At 41.3% G+C, this 18,275-nt stretch overlaps 1 long non-coding RNA gene across 1 annotated transcript; it reads left to right on the top strand.

The window, feature by feature from the left end:
* Positions 1-6,737: 6,737 nt before the first annotated feature.
* On the top strand, positions 6,738-18,253 carry LOC116716550 (uncharacterized). Its single transcript, XR_004338536.1, has 3 exons — positions 6,738-7,241; positions 15,830-15,906; positions 16,030-18,253. It is a non-coding gene; the product is annotated as an uncharacterized LOC116716550 (long non-coding RNA).
* The last annotated feature ends 22 nt before the right edge of the window (positions 18,254-18,275 follow it).

Below are 18,275 nucleotides of genomic sequence, written 5' to 3'. Positions count from 1 at the left end.
TTTGATTTGTATATAAAGTCCATGCACCGATCCTTCTGGATATCTCTGTCACTCTGTTGCAAAAATGTGTTTATCTGTTTCCATTTATTTTTAAAAGTCTGGCTGCTGTGATGTAGATAACTGCCAGAGAGAGAATCAACCTGCAATAGTTATTTTGCGGCTGCATTTTTTACTTTTTAGCCTTTTCAATGCGTAGAAGAAGATCAGTTATTACACATTTAGCTAATCAAGCTCAGAACTGCCACCTATTGGTGAGACATTGTACTTTCTGCTTCACCATGCGTATTTTTATTGCGTATTTTGGCCAATCAGAAAGACTAAATAAGTTACATACCTCCATGTAATATACTAAACAGACTATGGAATGTCAGAATGTGTAGTACAAGGGTGATCAAGCATGCATGATGGCAATATAAAGAGAAACAGCAACGGTCATGGCCCAACTGTCTGCTTCATTTTCTCTGTGACACAGCGCCTCCTGCGGTAAGACACGGCACTGCACTGCCTCATCTGGACTTCTATACTTAAACAGGCAATGAGTAAATTAGGCAATTTCGGCCATAAAGAGATTGAAATCATGCAAAATGGATATATCAGAGAACAGTCAAGAGGTGAGATACTGACAACACTTCACTTGTTAGCTCCTCTTTCAATTCCCAAACAAGAATTCCTGTAGATCTTGGGAAACATTCAGAGTGCCTGGAGAAACCTTGCACAGTCACAGAAACTTTCCTTTTATGGACAATTTTGTCCTTTAACATTATTCAATACAAAATAATGTGTTAAATATTAGTTCAACACATTGAACTAATGTGTTCAATGTGTACAATTGTTTGAATTGTACAATCCAAACAATTTCGCTGTTTGGATTGTAGAATGAAAGAGTATGTTTTAGATCTCAGCACACCCACAAGAGAGAGACATAGACAGTTAAATCACAATTCTGTGGGTTCTGTTTTGCAATGTGAGTGAGTTAGCCCTACTGTTTGTATGTAGGAGTCAGAGCTCTGGTCCATCTGCCAAAGTGTGACATTCTAGCTGTTTGTAGGTCTTGCAAGTACACTTACAGTGCCCTAAAGTGGTGTGTGTATGAGTTTAGTTGTACAATTCATACGGTGCGAACAGACATATGTGTAAATGGCATGTGACTCACAAACAGTTTTAGAATGCCTTGGTGTGATTGTGCATACTTCATTGAGACCTTTTTTTTTTGTTTTAAACAAGTTATGTTGTCTATTTGTTGCTGTTGGAACATATCAGTATCATCTGAGATACTGCCTTAGTGCTTCCCTACAGAAAATTTCTGTTTGGAAAGAACTAGTCACACATTACTTGCACTAATCCCCCCACACACTTCTAGGAAAAAAAATCCAAAAAAGCAATTCAGTTTAACTGTTTTGGTAAATAAAAAAAATCATCACTACATTTTATTAAGATAGAAACAAGTTGATAAGTACGTTTTCTTGCTCCAGATTAGTAAAGGGGATGAAAGGAGTAGTTTACTGTAAAAGTAACAGCTGCAGCATCTAATTACTGTGCACTCTATGTTCCTTTAGCAACACTAGTTTATTTGCATAGTATGGCACAAAGATTATCAAAAGTGCTTTGCATGATAAAAACAACAACAAAGACATCCCCAGGTCTCAATGGGAAACCTTTAAGACCATTCATCCCATGCCGACCCCCAAGTTTCAAGCTCCTCCGGAACCAAGCTCCTCTGCCCTTCAGCCTCCAGACCAACAACATCGTCAAGAATCTGGGTCCCAACAGCCGAAAGGCTAACCTCCATATGGCCTTTGTGTGTCCTCTGGTCTCATGGTCGACATCTAGATCGTCTTTGTGGGTTCCATCAGTCGACCTCCAGACTTCAGGATCTGTAATGGCGACGTCCTCACTGTCTGATCCTTCGTCGCCTGCTCCTTCACTGTTGTTAAAATAAAAACTACTTACTGCAGGTTTAAGGAATTGCAAAGCTATAATATCTGCTTAATACTTTTAATCTGTGAAGATTAAAAGACCACCCATATTCTAATTTATTGAATATGATAAATGCCTTTTTGGTTGAAGTACACTTTCTCTCCCAAAAAAACTCACAAGCTCTAGTATTTTGTTAGACTGACTTAAGCTTTGATTACAGAATGCAGTCATCGTAGCATCTTTTTGATGAAACTTCTAAAATGTCAGAACATTTATTTCAGTAAAGACTCACATTTATTTTCATCAAGCTCTTGTAAAGAAGATGGAAGAGACAGAACACTGTGCAAATTCTTCTCCAGTACATCATAAAGATCCTCAATTGGTTCCATCCTGGATTATGTGTTGATCAAACCATGTGTAAAAAAATACCTTCAAGTTTTTCCGTGTTGAAAATTTAAGCATGGCTCGTCATGGATTGTCCATAACGAACACCATGTTCAGGCATAAAGTTGTCCATATGGCACCAGGACACCACAGGCCGCAGTTTGATGCTCGACTTTGTCGTTGTTTCATCGAATCTGCGACCACATGTCATGGACACTTGGGTGAAGAGAGGGGCGAAGCTGTCCACTGACCACTATCTGTTGGTGAGTTGGCTCCGGTGGTGGAGGAGGATGCCGGTCAAACCTGGCAGGCCCAAACATGCTATGAGGGTCTGCTGGGAATGCCTTGCAGAGTCTCCTGTGAGACAGAGCTTTAACTCCCAGCTCTGGGGGAGCTTTGGACACTGAGTCTAAGTGGACCATGTTCCACACCTCCATTGTCAAGGCGCCTTATTGGAGCTGTGGCCGTAAAGTTGTCAGTGGCTGTTACGGCGGCAACCCTCAAACTTGTTGGTGGACACCTTCGGTGAGGGATGCTGTCAGGTTGAAGAAGGAGTCCTATCGGGCCTTTTTGGCCTGTGGGACCACAGAACATGGGTACTGGCAGTCCAAGTGGCATGTGGCTTCTCCTCCCACAGTTCGGAAAGGCCAGGGAGAAAAACTTCCGCACGGCTTAGAGGCAATTCTGGTCCACTATCTGGCATCTCAGGAGGGGGAAGCAGTGCAGCACCAACATTGTTCATAGTGGGGATGGTGTGCTGCTGACCTTGACTTGGGGCATTTTGGGCTGGTGGGTAAAATACTTCAAAGACCTCCTCAATTCCACCAACATGCCTTCCATTGAGCAAGGGGAGCCTGGGGACTCTGGGGCAGGCTCCATAATCTCTGGGGATGAGGTCACCAAGGTGATTAACGAGCTCCACAGTGGTAAGGCCCATGGGGTGGATGAGATCCACCCGGAGTTCCTTAAGGCTCTGGATGTTGTAGGGTTGTGTTGGTTAACGAGACTCTGCAATATTGCATAGACATCAGGAGAAGTCCCCCTGAATTGGCAGACTGGGGTGGTGGTCCAGAGGTGTGCTCCAATTACAGAGGGGTCACAGTCTTAAGCCTCCCTGGCAAGGTCTATTTGGGGGTCCTTGAGAAGAGGGTCTGTCGGATAGTCAAACCGCGGATTCAGAAAGAGCAGTGTGGTTTACATCCTGGTCGTGAAACACTGGACCATCTCTACACCCTCAGCAGGGTGCATGGGTGTTCACTCAACTGCTCTACCTGTGTTTTGTGGACTTGGAGAAGGCGTCCCCGGAGAACTCCCGGGGTTCTCCGGGAGTATGGGGTACCAGGCCCTTTGATACGGGCCGTTAGGTCCCTGTATGACCGGTGTCAGAGCCCATTCTGCATTGCCGGCAGTAAGTCGGGTTCGATTCCAATGAGAGTTGGACTCTGCCAAAGCTGCCCTTTGTCACCAATTCTAATTTCTAGGCACAGCCAAGGCATTGAGGGGATCAGTTTTGGTGACCTTAGCATCGCATCTCTTCTTTTTGCAGATGATGTGGTCCTGTTGGCTTCATCAGGTTGTGATCTGCAGCTTTCACTGGAGTGGTTTGCAGAATAGTGCGAGGAGGCCGGGATGAGGATCAGTGCCTCCAAATCCGAGGCCATGGTCTTGAGCTGGAAAAATATAGAGTGCCTTCTCTGGGTTGGGGCTTGTCATGCCCCAAGTGGAGGAGTTTAAGCATCTCGGGATCTTGTTCATCAATGAGGGAAAAATGGAGCGGGATGGATGGGCACACGTTCTGCAGTGAAGCTGGTGCTCTACCGATCTGTTGTGGTAAAAAGAAAAACTTTAGATTTACCGGTTGATGTACGTTTCTACCCTCATTTATGGACATGAGCTTTGGGTCATGATCAAAAGAACAAGGTCACGGATACAAACGGCTGAAATTAGTTTTCTCCCAGGGTGTCTGGGCTCTCCCTTAGAGATAGGATGAGAAGCTCAGTCATCCGAGAGGGACTCAGAGTAGACCCACTGCTCCTTCATTTTGAGAGGAGCCAGTTGAGGTGGGTCGGGCATCTGGTTAGGATGCCTCCTGGAAGCTTCCCTGGTGAGGTGTTCCGGGCACGTCCCACCGGGGGGGAGACCCCAGGGAAGACCCAGGACATACTGGAGGGACTATGTTTCTCAGCTGGCCTGGAAACTCCGTGGGGTTCCCCCAGAGGAGCTGGAACAAATGGCTGGGGAGAGGGAAGTCTGGAACTCCCTACTTAGGCTGCTACCCCCATGACCTGACCCCGGATAAGCGGAAAAAGATGGATGGATGGGTGGATGGATGGATGGAAAATTTAACGAAATGTTATTGTTTTTAAAAATCCTCCATTTATTGTTTGATGCAGAATACTGATGTGACCCTTCTGAAACAGACTAAAGTTTTTTCTATGACCACAGGATGCATCTTTCTGACATGGTTGTTGAGAAAATGAGTTGCTGCTCACTCTGTTAGTTGGCCTCACATCATTTTTGCCACCTGAAACATAATCATCCTTGCAGTAATTATCCAATGGGATATTACTGCATGGAATATTTCTATATTTCTTTTGTTAAAACATTGCCATGACTGTTTTAGACAGTCAATATACTAACACAGACCAAGGACCATATGAAACCCACTCTGCTGCTATCTAGTAGGTGTCAGTTTTGTCCAATCATGCCCAGCTATGCTCATTTGCATTATAAATACCTCATTTATGTTTTGTTTAAAAATAATTTGATCTTGGTTTAGAATCTGTTTCTCAGCAGAGACACACAAAACATATTTTTTTACATGACAGTAAAGAGTTAAGGGAATTGAAATCCAGATAGTTATCGATGTTCACCTTCACTAACCAGATCAATCACAGGTTTCTATAGGAAGCATGTCTCCATGGCAAATAATTTACTAGCAGGTGTAATAGAGTGACAGAAAACAAACAGAGGCAGTTTTCTGTTGTGTGGACCAGTGGGTGGGCGTTAGTGTGGAATTCAGTTACTGAGGTCAATATGTAAAAAAATCAAGTGTCAAACATGAGGTACTTATTAAAAGGATGGAGGCAGTAGATTTTGTTGATGCTGGTTATTTTGCATTTCTCTCTGACCATTGGAATTATAGGAAATTAAAACAAGGAAAAGAAAATTATAATTAGAATGAACAGCAAAAATCCTAAAGGCAATCAACCAATCATTTTATTTGTATAGTAGCTTTCAGCAACAAGGCCTTTTAAAGTGCTTTACTCATAAAAATACAAAAATATAAAGTCATAGAACACATAGTCAACAACTGAAGCATTACATTTTGTCAAGTGCCATTGTTGCACATCAGAATGTTGATTAATTTTTCATTGATTATGTTTCAAAAGTGAATCTAAACAAGTGGGTTTTTAGTTTTTAAAGGCACTCAGTGTTTAAGCTGTTTTGCAGTTTTCTGTAAGTTTGTTCCAGATTTGTAGTGCATATCAATCTCTAAACTTAGAAACTTCCAAGTTTATTTAGTTTTCATTTTTTCCTATTTTCATTGTGGATGGTGATGCTGTGGGCAGTAGGGATCTCCAGTAGCAGTCATGTGGTAAACGTGGTAACAAATGAGAAGCCTCTGACTAAAGACACCGTTGCTGTCCTGACATGCTAACAGCTCAGTTTTTAGTTTTCAGGCACCATAGACAATATTGCTGGATGACACCACTATTTAATTTCCCTTTGGGATTGACTAAATATTTTTTAACTTGAATTTGAATCATTTGTTGGCTCTGCTAATCCACCTCATTTGCTTGGCCACTTCTCAAAGCCAGGAAGAAAGATTGTCCAAACATCCTGCAATGTTTTAAGCAAAAAAGAAAACAACTGATATAATGGTGAGCCCCTATGCTACCACCAAGAGCTGGAATATTAATTCTGTTTTAAGATTATTTTTGCTCATCTGAATAAATGTACTTGAATGAAGGCTGAAATTGTGTCTAAGATTAACTTGTTTCATTAAGTTTTACCAACAAATCTGCCCACTGCTACATGATCGCAGTTAGTTAAAAAATACCACCTAGAATAATTACATAGAAGTTACATTTTTTAATTATTAGATTGTCTGTCAGGCTTTAATCTTTTTAATAAATTATGTGTTTCTATGTAATCCACCTGAGCAAACAGAACATTTATTATTTACTTCATTCTCTTATTTTTTTCTACTGCATATTTCGTTGCACAATATTTTTAACTACATGGATTGTTCTCCATGAGGCAGAAGAAAAAATAATAAATCTCCCACTTCCATGTTTCTTTAAGAGCGCGCTGAGGTGAGGGAGGGGGCGGAGGGAATCTCCTGGCCGTGGTGTTCCCTGAGAGGCCGCTAGGCGCGTCTCTGCTCCATGAAAGTCTGCGACAGAGACCGTGGAGCTGGAGGAGAGATGGAGGGAAGGAGGGGGAGAGGAAGCGAGAGCGAGAGAGAGGGAGAGAGGACAGCGTTTTATCAGCCAAGTGCAGCCTGAATCGTGAGGAGCGGACGATGGGGGGAAAAAAATCCCTCTCCTGTTTCCTTTCCTCCAGCATCACCTTTATTAAGATGTAGACCGGTGCGCTTCCAGAAACCCGGAGCCTGCTGGTCACAGGAGAATCCTTCTTCCAACAGTTCTTAGTAAAAAACCAAACACATTTTGGATTTACGGCTCACTTGTTCTGAACTAAAAGGGGGCTCCTTCATTTCTTTCTATGCGTTTGGAGGTGTTGGACCGCATCTGAGCTGAGTTGTTACCTCTGGAAGTGCACCAGTTTGATTTCCAAACGCTGGAACGTCAGGATTCTCTCTCCTTATGGGGCTTTTGGGAGGACTGGACCTTATCCTAACGGGACGTAACGCGAACAGGAATATAGTGTGAAGGAAGAAATAAAAGCGCAACGAATGGGATTCTTCTTTAACGGTAAATAAACGTCTAGACTCAATTCTGTAAGCTCCGTGAGGCGTTAAGTCATTTGGCTTTGGGGCTCTGCTCAATTCCAAGTGAAATCAAGCAACTACGATGGAGTGGGCTGATGTTTAGTTCTTGATTTTTCACGGTAGAATTATCCCGGAGATGTGTTGGTGAGCGGTAAGTTCAGATGAACGCTGCCTGGCTTTACAACATGAAATGAAATCACATGTCTGTTTTATTGGTTTTTTTTTCCCCATTGTGGGTGATGGAAAGGTGGAGGGGGACGGGAGTACGGGGGCCGGGGGGTTCGTGGTGGTCCTTGTTGAGAAGCATAAAGAAAAGTCTTCTTTTTCCCTTTCTGTCAGCCACTTTTGACTCCCTCTCTCTGCGCTCCGAGCGCATAGACGCACAGAGTCGCGCACTCTCGCCGAGCGAGCTGCGCTAAACAGCCGCGTTAGAAATCCTAGCGGGCGTCTGAAGAGGCTCTGCTGGGAGTTTGCTCCCAGAAATAGGATTTTACAGCAAACAGAACGCGGATAAATCAGCGTGTCCTTTACCACCTGCGGAGTGGGAGTCTTCTGTCACTGACCAGGTTCTGTCTAAACAAATTTTTAGCCACCCTTCTGTTTAACATTTGGTTTTCAGTGGAATATGTGTCTTTACAATCTTGCTGTTATGCAGAATGTGTGTCCAGATGAAGGTAGAGCTCCCAGCGGGCTCAGTGTGAGGCTTCAGGACTGAGAGGCTTCTGAGTAACTATAGAGGTCTCTCTATCTTCTTCCAGACTCAGAAGGGGGAGGCGGAGGAAAGTTACGCCTGTCGGCCACTGCGGGGGCACCATCACCATATAAAACTGGATGAATGCGGTAGTTGTGAGAGTGTGTGTGTGCCTATCTGCGTGTGCGCACCTAAGGACTTTTGTCACACAAAAGAAGTGAAGATTCCAGGTGCTTGGATATCTGGTTGCCACATTCATTCTTTAAGGACAGAATCTCTTAAAAAAAGCTTTGTGTGACATTCAGAGAGTCTCAGTGGTTAGAAATGTTTGCTGATGTGCAGAGCCGGCCCAAGCCTCCATGGGGCCTTAAGCAGAATTTGGTTTTGGGGGCCTCTATTTCTACTAACGACGTGGATTGCTGCAATCAACAGTTGGACACTTAGCTCATTCACACACTTGTTATGAACTTATTGAATTTGATGTTGCTGTTTACATTATACCCTGTATGCATGTATAATATAGGATGCATTTATCGATCGGCCGATTTATCGGCGCCGATTACCTTAATTTTGGTAATCTGCCGATTTTGGTAACGGCCGATACTTACATGTGAAGCCAATCTTATCCCCTAATCTCATCTCCCTCAGCAAAGGTTTAAAAATCAGCCTCTGTCCTCTTCTGCTCTGCAGTGAGAGGTGTGACTGACAGATAGGCCCATCAGGTCAGGTCTGCACATTAACGATAATAATAATCCCCCACTGTAACCAGCTCATCAAAATTCTTCCTATATTTAGCGACATTTCAGACATAAAAAAAAAAAAAAGGCCAAATCAAAATCGGCAGGATGGGCTTTTTAAAGATCGGTAACTGGTGATTGGCCAGAAAACTTCAATCGGTGCAGCCTTACTTAAGATGGAATACATACACACATATTCATGATATACTTTGATTAAATGAATTTCTCGTATAGCTAAAAATTTACTTTATACTAGGTGACTCTTTCTCACCTGAGAGTGTATACCTGTACAGGGGGGATTCTGAACCTTCAAATGGTTTTGAAGGTATGTTGAAGAAGTTTAGAAGTTGTAAAAAGTTTTGTTTTAGCCACATAAATGATCATGCTCAGCAGCAAACAACATATCACCATCTACAGCTCATAGCTCATTAATTTAATGCAGTCATGTAGACCAATGTAAAAACATTTTGCTAGAAAATATCATTGTTTTAATTATTGTTATCAAATCTTATCAAACATGCCGTCTTGAAGCCAAAAAACATCAAACATTTCCGGTCCACCAGGAGGATCAACATATTTAAAGTGGGCTAGAGCCAGTTTTGGTGCCGACTAGAAAATAATTATTTTCCTAATGCCAATTACATTAATAGGTATTCCTGTACTTCAGCAGGTATTAATTGATGCATGCTAGGTTTAATAGGTCCACTAGCCAATAACTCCCTGTTGTTCTTAAAGAAATCAATTATAACTTTAGAATTTTCAAATATTTTAATATGTCTATTGTAGGGTGCTGTGGCGGTGCAGGGGTAGCACAACTCACATAAGAAGACCTGAGTCCTCTACGCGGCTGTCACAGGTTCGAGTCTCGGCCTGGTGAACTTAGCTACATGTCTTCCCCCTCTTTCATTACCATCTTTTCTGTCTGACCACTCACAAATAAAGGCTGCTAGAGTCAGTTAAATTTTTTGTAAAAAAAGAAAAGAATTGTTTACATTAATAAAAATCCCAAAATAATACAACTCACATGATTTAGACCTATGAGTTTTATGTAAAGTGTAATGTTTGCAAAATACACATCCATAAAAAAAGGAAAAAGTTACCCTCTATGTCCCCCATCCCCGCTCCTCCCCCAAAAATAAAAGAATATTTTCCAACTCCTGCCACAAGAAAATTAAATAAATAAAATTTTTCCTCTGTACCCTACTTCCATGTTGTTGGGAGCTGTTGTCAGCTCATGGATCCAGTTTGTGTGTGGGAGCCGACCTGAGCAGAGCGGAACCTTCACATTGCATAAAGAAATGCAGGATTTGATCCTGGATCGCTCTTGCTGAGAGGCAGAAGTGCTGACCGTTGTAATGCTCCACTCCTTCAGAGCTAAAATATTCGGTTAAAAAAAAAGTAGAAAAGCAAAAGCCATGGCAACATGTGACATGAATGCTATTCCTGGCGGTGTGATGAAGACGAGATCTGCCACTGACCTTTTTAATGAACTTTAATTTTTATGTTATTTCTTCTCCTTTTGCATTTGTCCTGTGTGGATGATCTGGGTGTGTGTGCATGTGTGTTTGTGTGGAAGGAGGGCCCCGTGGGCTCTGCTCTACATGTCTCAGAAAACCTCTGCTTTCCTCATCGATGTCTTCCTCGTTTTTTCTCCCCATTCGGTAGCGCTCCCCTGATGCAAGCGCTCCCTCCTCTCCCCCTCTCCAATCATTATCCACCATTTCTATACTTAGGATTGTGCCGCTTTGTAAATTATACACTTCCAGTTGACTTATGGTGGTTTATTGTTATTTCTGAAGAGCTCTTTCCTTTTTACTATTGTGTTATTATTGTCGTTGAAGCTGCTCTGTATTTATAGCCGGCTTGTGAAATTGCTGTTTTGATACATCATGCATGGGACCTTCTGGCTGTTTTCAACCAGTGATGCTTGCCGAAGCTTGGGTAAATCATTCCCTACCTGCCCTGCCAAAGAAGTATAAAGATGTGGCATTGCTAGCAGCCACCTCTCCTTCTGACTGAGACGATCATCGCGGATGATGTGGCCTCTACCTGCAGACCTGAGGTGGCCATAAGCTTTATGCAGTGTCACTGAGTGCACGCTTTTACTTCCAGCTCGTCACATACGGCTGCTCTGTCAGCTCCAGCAGCCCTCAAATTGTAATACGCTGGCTTCTCTTTACTGCATTTTCAATGCGCAGCATTAACATTGTAATAGGCTGTATATTAAGCCAGACTATGATCTCCTCCCTCACTTAGCCAAATAGTTTGGGCCATCCTCTCAAACCAAAAAGGTAATAAGAAACAAACAGTATTCTGACATAACCCTTGAACTGCAGCCTTAAGGCAAAACACTGGTCTTAGCCTCACAACTTAGCCCGTCACCAGTCCATTTCCCTACTTATATAGACTCTTTATAGACTAGCGGCTCCTGCACATTTCCAGCATACTGGCCTCTGGTGTGAGTTGCTGCTGCTGCTTGTGTGTGATTCCTCAGACATGGAAGGGCTGCCTCCCGCAAGCAAGGGGCTTGGGATTCTTTGTGCAGTAAGATCAGGCATTTTCTGCCATAGACTGCATATTTGTTTACTTTCTTTGACAAAGATGTGACACTAGACTCATAACCTTGTTACTGTTGGGGGATGAAGATTATCACTATTTTGACTTTTACCAAAACATCCTATTTTGTTACAGACAGTTTGAACTCGGGTGTTTTTACAACTTATAGGCATGTTTCTTACAGAAACACTTCCCTGGAGCCAGAGGAGTTTTTGTTTGTTTCCTTTGTTTAGGATAATAACAGATTATCAGGATGGAAATGTATTGAGGAAAAAGTCCCTATACTAACTCTGTCAGATTCCTTTTGAACATCCTTGTCTTTATGCTTCGACTTTGTAGCCATCACTCCTCTTTTGCCAGGGCTCATCAACTTCTTTTGACTTTTTTCTTCTGGCTTCAGAGGCTGAAAAAATGTTTTGCTATTTCCCCTTTCAACTAAAAATGGTCTTTTTCTGAACCTTCTAGCCATTTAGACTTGCTTTAAAAGTCCAGCAGTTAATATACTGGCTTTGACTCCAATCCTAGGAAAAGGTTTTTAACTATTAACTCTAACCATAACTAAAAGGTGGTAAGTGATGGTTCAGTTAGGTTTGATAATTTACCTGTCTTTATATTTGTTTTCTTTTGAGGGTTGAAGCTGAAATTGTGCGGTTTTGGATCAGTGGTCTATAAACACTGCTGAATGCTCTTTATTTTAGGATCTAATTATACTGTAATCAGGCAGTGAGGAAACCATTACAGTAATTGAAATTTGCATCTTTCTTTACTGAGACAGCAAAAAAATAAATTAGGTATTGATAGTAAGGACATAGATGTTTTTACTCAGCTACGCTGCCTTTATTCTGAAGGGGGAAAAAAGCTTCTTTCCTCTTTATTTCTGGTCACAAGCTGTTGCTGCTTAGATTCACTGCATGCTTTATTGGACACTAATCAGGATAAAAGAAACTCAAAGTCAAAATATATCCTGGTAAAGAAGACAAAACATATTAAAGCAGCCATAATATTAGACATAACCTGTCATATAATCAGGTTAGTTGTTACTTCCTGTTAGGTTAGGTACTCAGGCTCTCAGTCAGTTATCATTTTGTTGAATTTGTAACAAGAGTTGCAAAACAAGAGCATATAAATGATGCAAAAAGTCAACATAATGAAGGGGCAAGTTTAAAAGTAGCAATTCCAAGAAGATCGCAAAATCTGCTTGGAATTGCTTTTTAAATCTTTTTAAACTCCTGTGAAAATTAGTTATAAATTTAGATTTACCTTCCAAATAAATGAACCACAGGTTGCAGGATTTAAGTAACTGTTGCCAACCGGTTATGACACCTATTGTGTCTGTGTGAAACAAATAACTTTACTATAGGTAATGGTGATTAAATGATTAATAATTTTTAATATGATGACTTCAAGAACTGAGTGTGTCAGACAGAGGGCCCTAAGTTGCTGAACTTGTTTCTGCATAATAATTTTTCTGCTTTCATTCTGGTGGTTGCTATTATTAATGACTTGTGAAGGTTCAAAAAATGTTAATTTCTCCTCATCAGGTTTTAAATCTGCAGCTTCTCCTGCTAGGCCAAACACAGGCACCTCAAGGTACCAACATTACCAAAATGTATGAACTTGCTGCAATTTTACAACAATACGGAATTAAACCTTTTTGCAGAATCTCATCTCAACTTGCTTACCAAACTTTGTAATTCATTTTATCTTGGGGAAACTTCAACCAAACTATAAAATTTTATGAACATGCCACAAAATTTTCACCATTTTATTTTCCGCCATAAATAGGTGGAATATACATACAGTATATATGTTGTTCTGAAAGAAATCAATTATAACTCCAGAATTTTCAAATATTTGAATATGTCTATTGTAGGGGTGCTGTGGTGGTGCAGGGGTAGAGCACAACTCACATAAGAGCTGAGTCCTCGACGCGGCAGTCGCAGGTTCGATTAACAGTCTGCAAAACCTGGTGACCTTAGCTGCATATCTTCCCCTTCTTTCATTACCCACTTTCCTGTCTGACCACTCACAAACAAAGGCTGCTAGAGTCAGTAAAATCTTTGTAAAAAAAAATATGTTACGTGTTACTGACATCACTGCTTGTGGATAAACTTGAGAATATTTATAAGTTTTTAAGAATATGAACAGTTCATATAAGTGGTATTTGGACACAAATTTTGGTTAGATAAATCTGGGATAATTTAAAACAGTTCACAAGCATAAATAATTATTGCAAGAGGTAAATTTTTCAACCAAATAATGACCTAGTAAGCATTCTAGAAACCGTCAAAATGCCGAACATGGACAGTCTCATGGACTAGACATCCTTTCTTTCAAAAACTGTTCCATGACAGGATTTTGTTATTAAACTTATTAGGTCCCACTAATACCATGTAACTTGGATATTGAAAAAATGCACATTAAGCAGAAGCTTGGTTCTCAGCCTGGTCATGGTTGCATAACTTTACATGCATAAAATAGACGTCAGTATATCCAGGATGCAGTAAAATAACCAGTTACATGTTTGTAACTTTTAAGTACAAGTATTTGTATGTTTTTTTCTTATACAAAAAAGAACAAAACATGCATTTTAAACCTCTCCCAGGTTTAGACAGTGGAAATTAAAATTTGTTTCAAATGCTTTGATGCTTAGAATGGAAGGCCATCAAGCTTTTTGCTCTCCTTTGTGTCTGCCTGTTTCCCCTGAGGGTTTTGCTTTTTAAAAGGGTTCAAATCTTTTCACACATATCTATCAGCTGAAAACTCACCTGAGAGAATGAAGCCAAAAGGCCCAGACTGTTCTGTTAGGCTTATAGGGCTGTAGAGGGTGGCTTTGTGTACTACAGGTTAGCATGACGGGGTGTTCTGTAAAATAAAAAACAGTAATATCAGAAAACTGAGAGTGTATACACAAGACAATGTTAGTTATTAATTATTGAGATGAGGGAGAAAAAGACTTCTAGGAATGACAGTGTGTGGATGACAATAACCATAATTACTAGACTCTAGATTATATAAATCTATCTTTAAGCAAACAAAAACATCCATCTCATCTTTCTTATTATTTACTTAATAAAAATTAAGCACAGCAGAAAAGCAGTGTGTGTTAAAACACAATCAATCTGTGCAGCTGACTGGATGAATGGTGGAAGTTAACCTGGTGGAGGCCAGTGGAATTTACGATTGTCCATGTGGTGGCTGATCTGATCTGAGGACGGAGCTGAAGATGGAAACATAGGAGGGCAGACAGACAGGTCGCATAGAGGTGATCGCAATGAGAAACATGGCAGTTATCAGCTGTAGAGCGATGACAGACAGACAGACAGACAGGACGTTGAGTGAGTCTCTCTGAGTAGCTCTCAGGTGGTTCCTCGTCACTCAGCCTGGTATCTGTCCTGAGGGACGCGTCTCCCACTGAGGTGATGGTAGCGAGGAAAGCCATTTTCATGCCAACCTATGACTTCACTGGTGATCTTCCTGGCAACCAGGCACAAAATATCTGCCAGGTGAAGTGAACAGAAGTAAACTTGGCTCATCCACCACCCACACACACACACACACACAACGTCGGTCACTTTTCACTTTATGTAACGAGAGTGCTCTTTAAACAAGCCTGCTTAATATGGACGCCTCCAGACTGTGGCACTGCTACAAAACATCCGGGCATTTAATCCACTCAGTGCAGATGATGGCACAGAACAAAATACATGCAGTTTGGTGATTATTATACTCATCTTCTCTATCACATTAGGTTACTGCATGTCCAAAGAATAAACACTTTAAACTAAATCAGCTGTTTATTAGTCATGACCGTACTATAGGTAGGTAGACTGGATAGAAATAGTATTTTCCTGCTACAAGGATGAACTAGAAAAAGATGGGTAGGCTTATGAGACAGGGACAGGAGTATGAGGAACAGAACATGCACATCCTCTCAGCACACATTCAGTCTGTACTCGTATACCTTACCGTTCCCTAGGCTAGCTTGTGTGTATTTGTGTGTTTGTGTGCGTGGGCTTTGTGTGATGTGCCCTAGGCTCTGTGCTGGAGTTAAACTCTGCTTGTAGGAGCCAAGGGCCCACAGCACACTGATCCAGACTGACAGGCCAGAACACTGGCTGCGTTCCCCAGTCAATAGCCTGAACAACAGTCAGCCAGCCTCTTTCACGACACTGCTGCCTCAGGACCAACAGTCAGCAAACAGCCCGCAAAGAAGAATATTTACTGCCAGAAAGTATAAAAGAAAATGACAGAGAACTCTACAGATATATGCATTTTGTTGGTGCTTGGATCTTCTTCAGGGAAGTTTTGTGAGAACCTCCTGCAAACCCAAAATCCACAGATAAGTTCATATATTACATTAAGCATGCATTATACATGGAGTCACGCACAAGATGTTCCGGTGATGAAAACACTTTTTTTTTCATAGAGAAATAAAGTTGCTTTCTCTTGCAGTAAATGTGTGTGATTTGAAAAAAATGATTCCTTGCAAAGCAGAGCAGTATGTCTTTAAGATACCAGGACTCAAAGGCAAGCAACAACTATGAACACACAACGCAGTTTAACAGATTTATTGAATTTGTTAAGAGCAATGGAGAGAGGTTGGAGAGGTGTTGATCTGCGGCAGCAGGGAGGAACCGGGTCGGAGGAGGAACTGAGAAAAGGTGAGCAGTTAAACTGGGGAGTAAATGGAGAGAATGATGGTGTAATCTGGTGATGGCTTATAGTCTGAGGATTGAGATGAGCATGGGTTTCCCAGCAGTTGGTACAGTTGTGGGTGCTTCCAGGTGGAGGAGTTCCAGCAGGAGACTGAGGGTGGACAGGCAGCAGCTGGGTGGTACTCGAGGAGGTATCCAGAGAGGTATCCAGGGGCGAGGCCTAGAGAAGCAGTGAGGATCGGGTAGTACAGGTGGGTATGAGCACCAGAGACTGGTCAGAGCTGGTTCTATGAGGAAGGAGTAGATGGGAAAGAAGTTTAAACACTTTAAGCGCAGCAATGAGAGCTAGAGTGTACCACTGTTGAAGCGGAACCATTTGGCGTCTGCCTCAGGGAAACTGCTCCTATTTAAGGCCCTTGCTGATTGGTGATGATGAGCACCAGCTGGATCCCATCAGCCTGCCCCCTGTAGATCCAGAGAAAACACAAATCCACTCTCCTGCAGAACCCAACATGTAGAGAGTCCAGAAGAATTTCAGCAGTGGTGGGCACCTCTGACTAAAAAGTTAGCTAATAGACAAATTATAAGACTAAAGCGCTATACCAACATGGTATTTAGCAGAAGCTAATGCTAAAGTGCTAAGTTCAACCATTTTGACACCCAGCTAAGCTGCAGCCTGTAGCTATACAGCGATTCATTTTGGGTACAGAATAAACATAATTTGTTGCATCCCATCACAAATGGGGAACGTGAGTACAGAAAAATACTGCGTTAACAGTTTTCACTTGATAGCATGAATATAAACATCTGACTACTTGAAAAATTAGCATGACCTGCACTCTGCCTCTATCAGGAAGTAGAATAAACCTCTGACACACAAACAGTTTTATAATGGTAGAGATAGTGAAACTCAGCCTTATGTCTTGTATGTTTTACTCTTACAGTATCTAGAAATGCTCCCCCTCTAAAATGAGTTATGCATTTCAGGCTCATAAGCTGTTTAATATAATAAGTCATTAAATCTGTCATTTCATTGACATGTTTTCATCAGACATAGTGCAAATTTTGATGCACAAACAATTTTAAGTGAGTTTTTTTATTCTGGTTTCATTATTTAGAAATAAAAATTGTGTTACAACTGAGAAAACGTACAACCACAAACTGCAAATCTTGCATCAAAAAAGGTCAAACTTCGGAACTAGCACAAACTAAACTGAAGGGTTCTGTCCTTCTAGTTGAAAAACAAACATTAGCGTTAGCCTGTGTTTCAATGTCTGAAGAACCTCTGGAGGAATCCCGAAGCTTCAATCAGAAGCCAACTTAAACATCTGCTTCATCCACAGGTTTCATAGCCGTCAGGTTATGAAAAAACTGACGGTGAACTTTTGTGTCCATGAGAAACACGTTCTGTCTGAGGGGCCACACGAAAAATAATAAAGTCAGGGGTTATAGCACTATTTTCTAATAAAGCTGCTAAACTTCAGCTCTCTGATAGTCATAGGTCGCTATCTTTGTAGCAGCTAGAGTAGTTTTGAGCTATGCATAGTGTAATGCTAACCAACCAATAAGTTGAAGCCTTAAAATACCGGCCCACCTCATTTGCATAATGAGGCATAAATATAAACACATCAATGTATGTATAAGGAAAGGCAAAACAATATATATATCTTACTGCTTTTATTTTTAATGATGTCAGTTTTGGTCCTTCACAGAGACAGAGACAAGGTACTGAAAGACTGTGTCTCACTTACACAAAAAGACTGGTTTATCTAAATGTCATTGAATGAGTGGAGCTGTTGGTGATGAGGAGGGACAGAGGCTTCTGTTCATTTCCTGTTTGACCATGTTGTTTTTATTTTGCAGGCTCTCTTACAGCATCAGAAAAAGTTGGAGTTTCATGAATTTGAACGTTAGAGAAAGACATTCTTTTTCCCTTTAAAGCTCTACAGAGCATTTCTATTGTGTCAACTTAATACAGACCTAAGTTAAACAAAAATACTAAGAAGAAATGTTTTTTAAAGTGCTTTAAATAAACAATGTGGTGTCTTTGTCTTTTTGATTTCAGCATTGTGCTGCTTTGCTGCATTGGATTCTCACAGCAATCTTACTGGCTGTAGACAGGTTAACATTTATAGCTGACCTTAAGCGTGGCAGATTTCTGAATTGCATGCTGTCATATTAACAAATGGCGCTCTCGTTGGCAATGGCTCTTAATTAAGCATGCTATGTGCTTTCCACAAGATTTCAGAGCATTGCATCATCAAATACTGTAAGTACCAGCACTGTCCAAACTTTCCTTTTGCATTCTCTTCTAAACTATTCAGGCGATTATGTGGTGGCCTGTTTTAGCATGAATTCCATTTTACCACAGATTC

The sequence above is a fragment of the Xiphophorus hellerii genome, unplaced genomic scaffold, assembly GCF_003331165.1.
Source record: "Xiphophorus hellerii strain 12219 unplaced genomic scaffold, Xiphophorus_hellerii-4.1 PGA_scaffold_66__1_contigs__length_299863, whole genome shotgun sequence".
Taxonomy (NCBI): domain Eukaryota; kingdom Metazoa; phylum Chordata; class Actinopteri; order Cyprinodontiformes; family Poeciliidae; genus Xiphophorus; species Xiphophorus hellerii.
The sequence above is the reverse complement of the archived record's forward strand: the minus strand, read 5'-3'. Positions and strand labels throughout refer to the sequence as shown.